This window comes from Stenella coeruleoalba (assembly GCF_951394435.1).
Source record: "Stenella coeruleoalba genome assembly, chromosome: 1".
Classification (NCBI taxonomy): Eukaryota; Metazoa; Chordata; class Mammalia; order Artiodactyla; family Delphinidae; genus Stenella; species Stenella coeruleoalba.
In genome coordinates this window covers 110,423,750-110,431,500 of record NC_137169.1, presented here as the reverse complement: position 1 = coordinate 110,431,500, position 7,751 = coordinate 110,423,750, and positions in this window count along the sequence as shown.

Here is a 7,751-nt window from a genome sequence, read left to right as displayed (position 1 = left end):
CCTGGTTTGTATGGTCCAAATGGCTCATCTGTATTCTAAACAGCAGTGAAAGAACAGCATGTTCTCTGCCATTAAGGGCATGAATCAGAAGTTGCATCTATCGCTGTTACTGGCCAGAGTTGGAATCAAACTCAGATTTGGCTCAAAAGTCAATGTTCGAGAGACAAGGGTTGGTGGAAAAAGATGCTTTATACAGGAAGCTGGCAACCTGGGAAGATGGTGGACTAGTGCCCCCCAAACCATCTCCAAGTTGCCAGTTAGAGGGAAAAGGATTTTATAGGAAAAAACTGGGAAGATTCAGGGGTGTGCAGGCAGGGGCTATGTGCCGAACAGTAACAGTCAACTCTGACAATCATCTCAGAATTGGTCATGCAGTGATCTGGTCAGCATCATCTTGATTGTTTTAAGAACAGTCAATCTATAGCTCCAGGGTTGCTTTGTTCCCATTTCCTTGAGGCCAGTTTCTGGAATTAGGCAAGCCATAGATTTAGTACTGCTCAGGATGGAGCCGCTTGTATCATGGCTATAGTCTGGTTACCATGTAGTTAGCTTTTTCCCTCTGGTGGTGGTTTTAGTAACTGCAAAACAACTCAGGAATGTGCATCAGACTCTGTTCTCTATGTCCTTCAGGGAGGAGTGAGCGATTCTGTGACTGCCATGTGGCTGACCTGTTTAAATTGTTACCAGTTCTCCTGGCCAAACTGTTATCTTTTGTTACTATATGTTCCCATTCTTTCAGTCCTTGACTCTTGAGCCTGCATTTTGTGACTCATGGGAGGCCTTGGAGACCAAAGCTTTTCTACAAATAAGAGGCAGGAGGAGGACATGGTGGTGTGGGGGAGGTCTGTCCGGGGAAGTGTCCATAATGTCCTGCTCAGTAACATCACTTCTGTTTACTTCTCTAGGCCAGAGCTCAGTCATGTGGCTACTCCTAGATGCAAGGAAGGCTGGGGAGTGTGGCCTTTCTTTGAACTTAAAAGTACAGGTTCTTTTGCTATGAGAGACAAGAGAATAGGTAATGGCGCAACCAGCAGTCTTTACTGCAAAGCTTATTTCGTATCTGCCACATAAAATAAGCTGGGCACTCTTTCCTTTTTTTCTAGAAATATAAGTTTGTATAAGATTTTTTTCTTGGCTATTTGATAAACTTGCCTGCAAAAATCATTTGGATCGGTTTTATTTATTTATTTATTTATTTATTTGTGGTACACGGGCCTCTCACTGCTGTGACCTCTCCCATTGCAGAGCACAGGCCCCAGATGCGCAGGCTCAGCGGCTATGGCTCACGGGCCCAGCCACTCCGCGGTATGTGGGATCTTCCCAGACCGGGGCACGAACCCGTGTCCCCTGCATCGGCAGGCGGACTCTAAACCACTGCGCCACCAGGGAAGCCCGGATCTGTTTTATTTTTAATTTTTATCATTATTGTGTGGATTTATACTATGGATCAATTTCTTTAATAGTTATAGGTCTTCAGATTTCCTCTCTCTTAGTCAATTTTGGTGAATTATATATATATATATATTAAAAATATATATATTCCCCCTGCAAAGCTGCCTATTTTATGTAATTTTTCAAATTTCACTCTCAGTTGTTTTTTTAAGATTGATTGATTGATTGATTAGCTGTGTTGGGTCTTCTTTGCTGTGCGGGCTTCTCATTGCGGTGGCTTCTCTTGTTGCAGAGCACGGGCTCTAGGCACACGGGCTCAGTGGTTGTGGCTCGCCGGCTCTAGAGTGCAGGCTCGGTAGTTGTGGCTCACAGGCTTAGTTGCTCCGTGGCATGTGGGATCCTCCCGGACCAGGGCTCGAACCCATGTCCCCTGCATTGACAGGTGGATTCTTAACCACTGCGCCACCAGGGAAGCCCCTCTTGGAGATTCTTGGTGATTGGACATTATAGGGGAGGTTTACCATTGTGATCACCTGTGTTTAAGTCATGCCTCATTCATTGTGTGAGCTTGGGGAAACTTCCCTGAACCTCATTTTTCTCCTTTATAAAGTGGGGTAAGACTGTACTAATTTCCTGGGATTGTTCTGTAAATTAAATGGGATGATATACGGACAGTTACCCAGCACACAGCACGTGCCCCATAATGTCAGTCTGCACCCCTCCAGCAAAGGGAATGACAAATGCATTACACACGGCAGATCCAGAATGACCCACACCCAGTGTGATAATGCAGGTTCTCTCATGCTGAGCAGGCTGTCAGGGGATAGTAGATAAATTATTTCATAAAGTTTGTTAAGAGAAAATATTTAAAAGCATATTTGCGGGGGGCTGGGGGGGGAGAAGAAGAATAAAAGGGGTCCTTGTAGTGAAAAAGTTTAAGCTCAGAGGTTGGTGCAACTCCCCCAAAGTCACACGGTAAGTCAGGAGAAAGCCAGGGCTTAAATCTGGGGCCCCAATAGCAAGACCATTTCTCTTCCCGCCAAGTTGCCCCCGGGATAGTGGGTGGGTTGGCAGAGCTTGGCAGTGTTCAGCCCCTCACTTCTGCCACCTAGTTCCCTCCTGACTCCTCCCTGTGGCTTTTAAACAGTTTACAGGCGTACAGTTTCCATCTTAGAAGTCCACCTGGGCTGGAAAAACTCCATACATCAGGCAGGTGTGAGAGGTGTGGGTGTGGGAAGGCTCGCTGGAGATGAATCAGCACTGCCTACTCCTGCCTGAGTCAGGAGCAGGGCAGGGCAAGAACAGGCAGACCCGGATAGGAGGGAGGGAAAGGAGAGCCCAGAGACCAGCCTGCAATGCCACGTCGCAACCACCAGGAGGCATAAACAAGACAGGCAAAGCCCAGGAGCCGCTGGTAGGAAACCTCTGGCACCTGGAGCTGGGGCGAGGGAATGGACGGAAAGCAGACACCCAGTTTCCCAGTCTGGGCATGGGCACAGTCACTGCCAGGATGTGCCCACTGCCTGCCTGTGTCCTGGCTTCTCTGCCTTCATGGAGAAGTGGAGAATGTAGAGCGGGATTGGAATCTAGGGGTCGGTCTATCTAACCCTCCTGTTCTGCCAGGAGGGGGAGGGAATTGCTCTAGATCACACAGCAAGTTAGTGGCCAATTATGTGATTTTCATCAGTCTCAGTAATATGGCCCCTTGATGGGCACTGTCCTGGCCTCAGTTCCTATTTAAGGACAGGTGTCCAGGTAGTGCCCCTAGCAATCAGTGGCACTCTTGCCCTCTCTCTCCCTCATCTTTCTGGTCTTCTTCTCTTTTCCCTCACAGTCCCTTTGTTTCTGTGACTCTATTTCTCTCAGACCTTTTCTCCCAGTTTCCATCTGTCTGCCTCCCATCTCCATCCCTGCCCGTTGGGGAGTTTGCTCTGCTCCTTCCCTCACAGGGTCCACGAGCGTGATGTTTCCTGCAGTCACTTTTCAGGGATTCATAGCTCTCTGAAGCTCCATTTTCCAACCCAGTGTCTCAGTTCCACTCCTGGGATCCAGAGGAGAAGTTATGATTTGGTAGCATAATCAGTGATGTGATTTGGGGGGGTGGGAAGGCCCCCTGGCTCCTAAATACTGCCCCCAGCACGCCACCCCGCATTCAGTAACCATAAACTCCCGGTTAGCACCTGGTGTGGGCAAGACCCTTTGCTCATGCAGTCCCTGCCCTGTGAGGTCACCATGTGGGAGTGAGGGTGAGAGGAGACAAGCACACGAGTGATTCAATGGAGAGCAGAATGCTCTGAGCACACAGGACAAAAGGAGTGCTTGGTGCAGGACAGAGCAGGTAGAGACAGAATTGGGGGCAGGCTCTGTGAGGTCGGGGGCGTTAAAACGGCCTTTGAAGGATAGGTGGGATTTCAGCAGGAAGGGATGTGGTGAGTGGGCACATTCTGAGCAGAAGGATGAACATGAACAGAGTCTTGGCCACCCCAGGTGCACATACCCCCATGTGCTCAGGTACAGTGAGCAGGCAGTTAGGAGATATGCAGGGGAGGTTGGAATGCAGGTGGGGGTCAAAGCCTGAAGCACTTCACTGCCAGCAAGAGCCATGGGGACACCACTGCAGTTTCTGAGCAGAAGTGGCGTCTGTTGAAGTCCTCAGTTAAAATGGAAGAACTGCTGTCAAAAGCAATGCATTGCACCCCAGTGGTCTTTAACCTCAGGGTGAACAACTTTTATTCCGGGCTCGGCCTGAAGTAGGTTTTGATGGGGAAGAGCAGTAGCATGAGGGGTCCAAGTGCCTTGGGGAGGAGGGACACTGGGTGGTTTGCAAGGTGTAGGAGAGGATGCTGGGGGCCCCAAGGCCTGACTTCATGTACGCCGCTCAGGTTGCCTCCTAGTCCCACAGTGGCCTGCAGGAAGACAGCAGCCTGGCTTGATGTCTGACCCTGTGTGGGTGCTCAGTCTGAGCTTCTCTGTGGTATCATGATCCAAAACTCGGCCTGATGCGGAGTGTCTGTGCCAGTGCTCTCTCCTCCCAAGCTGGGTTGGGATTTCTGCCTACAGCCCTGGGACTGCGGCTGCCCTGGCACTGGGAGAGGAGGGCGGTGCCGCTGACTCATTGCCTGGGCATCTGGGCCTGGAACCACGGGTGAGTCACCTAGGACTAGCGGTGCTGGGGGAGGGGAAATAAGCTGGTGGACATCTGGAAGGGGGAGGGGAGCTGGTCCCACAGGAAGTGCGGTGCCGGGACTGGATTGGGGCAGTAGGCGATGGGGGGCCTGGGAAGGGGCAGCGTGAAGCCAGCTCTTCTCTGAAAGCCCCTTCCCTGGGCTGGGTCCTGAAAGGCCTCAGTGTTTGCCTTTCTCTGGAGAGGGGCCTGGAGGAGTGGGGTGAGGGAGGCTGTGGCCTCACCCAGGCCTGGCCACCGGGCTTGGGGAGCTGTCCGGCCCCTCGTCACCTGCCCACGTCGCAATCTGCAGGAGGCCCGAGTTTTCTCCTCTCCCTTCAACCCTCCCGGGGCGTCCTTACACACCACAGACCGCTGCTCACCCCAGCTGACTATAACAGAGCCATCTCCACCTCTCACTGCCTTCCTGCCTCCTGCCAGACCCCCCTCCTACCCAAAGGGGGCCTTTCCAGGTATGTTCTGGTGCCGGCTATTAAAAGTAACTTTGGGGACTTCCCTGGTGGTCCAGTGGCTAAGACTCCGTGCTTCTAATGCAGGGGGCCCACGTTCGATCTCTGGTCAGGGAACTAGATCCCGTGTGCCGCAACTAAGACCCGGTGCAGCCAAATAAATAAATGAATGAATATTAAACCAAAACAGTGACTTTGTCTCCCTCATTCCCTGAGGTGACCCCTGCCCTCTTCTTCCTGATGACCCCCCAGCTGCCTCCTGGCTTCTCCAGCGCACATACACAGGCCTGTGCAGTCCCAGCGGGCACCTGCAGTCACTGACACACCAGTGAGCTGTGACTCGCAGGCGTGTGTTATGAGAGCAAGGCCTGGCCTGAGTCACCAGGCCCTGCAAACAGGGGCCCAGGCTACCCCTTCCCCATGACACCTCCCACTCCCCTCTGTGGCGTGGGTGGGGCTGGGGAAGGGGCTGCCCTTGGCCGGCCTAGAGCTCTCCCCGAGCTGAGCTGGCCAGCTGGCGGTGCCCCTGGCAGTCTCTGGGATGGACGGGGCTGGGAGTGGCAGGAGGCCAGGCTTTGGCAGGATCAGGTTAGGGCAGGTTTGGTCTTCTTAAAATACAATGTTGTGAGCCAGTGGGGCTGACATATAAATCCCCACTCTGGGCACCTGGCCCTTTGCTTTCCTTCCCAGGTGTCTCTCTGCTGTCAGGTCTGGTGAGTACCTCTGTCCTGCTGAGGGCTGGGTGGGGTCGACCCCATGGGTCTCTACCTTTGTCCCTTGGTCTTTTTATTTTTTTAATTTTTATTTATTTATTTTATTTATTTATTTATTTATTTATTTGTGGTACGTGGCCTCTCACTGTTGTGGCCTCTCCCGTTGCGGAGCACAGGCTCCGGACGCGCAGGCTCAGCGGCATGGCTCACGGGCCCAGCCGCTCCGCGGCATGTGGGATCTTCCTGGACTGGGGCACGAACCTGCGTCCCTGCATCAGCAGGCGGACTCTCAGCCACTGCGCCACCAGGGAAGCCCTGTCTTTTTTTAAATTAATTTTTATTGGAGCGTAAGTTGATTTACAATGTTGTGCTACTTTGTGCCGTCTGTCCCTTTGTCTTGATCTCTGTCTGCTGCTGGCTCCCTTGGTGGAAGAGGCCTGAGGCCTCTGTGGGTCTCTGCATCTGGGGGCGTCCTCCTGTGAAGTGTCAGACCGAGGCCTTTTCTGCGTTCCTCTGTGGTGTTTAGGGGTTACTCTGAGGCTCTCTCTTGGGTCTCGCAGTCCGGCTGTCAGTCTAGAGGCACTTCTTGGGGCTTTAGGCCCAGGAGTACGAAGCGTGCGTGGGGTGGGTGAGGGTGGGATGGGCGCTTTAAGGAGGATCCTGGGTTTGTTTGGGTTTTGTTTTTGTTGTTTTGCAAAGTCCTGGATTCCAGCAGGACTGAGGAACAAAAGCCAGGGATCTGGAGCATGCAGGCTGGGTTCCTGCCCACTGCTTCTTCCTGTCTTCTCCTACCTTCCGAAGGCAGGGCTGGCAGGATGGGCCCCGGGGCTCTTCTTGCTTCTGGTGCCAGCTCCTCTGGCCTCACCCTGGGACCCGCTTAACCCTCCTGGGGTGGTGTGACCATTCTCAGAGGCAGAGCCTTGGAAAAGATGACCTCTGAGGTCTGTCCTTGGTCTTAGACTCTGCCCTGATCCCAGGGTGCTGGGCTTTTAATTTCTTTAATTCCAGTCCCAATAGGACTCTTCCTGGTGGGGAGGGTGTTCGGTTGCCTCCACCCTACCCATGCCCTGTCTGCATAGAGCCAGCACCCCTGCTCAGGGGCCTCCAGTATGAGGGGACACACATTCCCTACCTGGTGAGAGCCCCTAGTCTGAGGGAGGATATGAGCCCACCCAAGGGAGCTTCCAGTTAGATGGGAGAGCGACACCCTCTGGCAGAGGAAGGAATTGACTCCTCAGGGAACCTCGTACCCCTGGGCCGTAGCCATGGCCACTGCCAGAGCCCAGCGAGCCCCACTGACTACCCCATGGAGATGCCCGTCTCCGCAGCGCTGGCACAGAGCCCACTGGCCTGTGGAAGGAGCTGCACAGAGAGGATCCCAAATGGGACTCTGGCTACCCTGCCATTTCCTTTCCACAGATGCTCAAAGAGGGGAGCCCTGCACTCAGGGGTGGGCCCCAAGTGTGATGGGAGGAGACATGAGGCCCTTCCAAGTACAGAGGAAGGTCTAGCATCTGCCCGCAGTGTGAGTTGGAGGTATGGCCCCTGCCCAGGGAGCCATAGGCCGAGCGGGAGATGCAGCCCTGTTTGCCCATTCAGAGAGGGGCTTGGAGAGGCAGTTTGGGGCAGAAGTGGGTCCTGCAGGCTGGGCTGAGGCGTCTCCATTACTTGCCAGCCCTGCAGCCCCAGATCTAAGATGTCCAGTCCTCTGGAGTAGGCGCTGGCTGTGATGGTCACCACCTTCCACAAGTACTCTGGCCAAGAGGGTGACAAGTTCAAGCTGAGTAAGGGGGAGATGAAGAAACTTCTGCACAAGGAGCTGCCCAGCTTTGTGGGGGTGAGTGGGACTGGCCTGGGACGGGGAGGGTCCTGGTGTGTGCGTGCAGGGGCACAGGTTGAATCTCTTCTCCCTTCCTCGAGGGTGCCTGCTGACACAGACACCAGGGTGGGATCGAGCCCTCCACGGCCTCACTGGAGTGAGAGTTGAGGCCCGTGTGTGAATGTGTGTGTGAG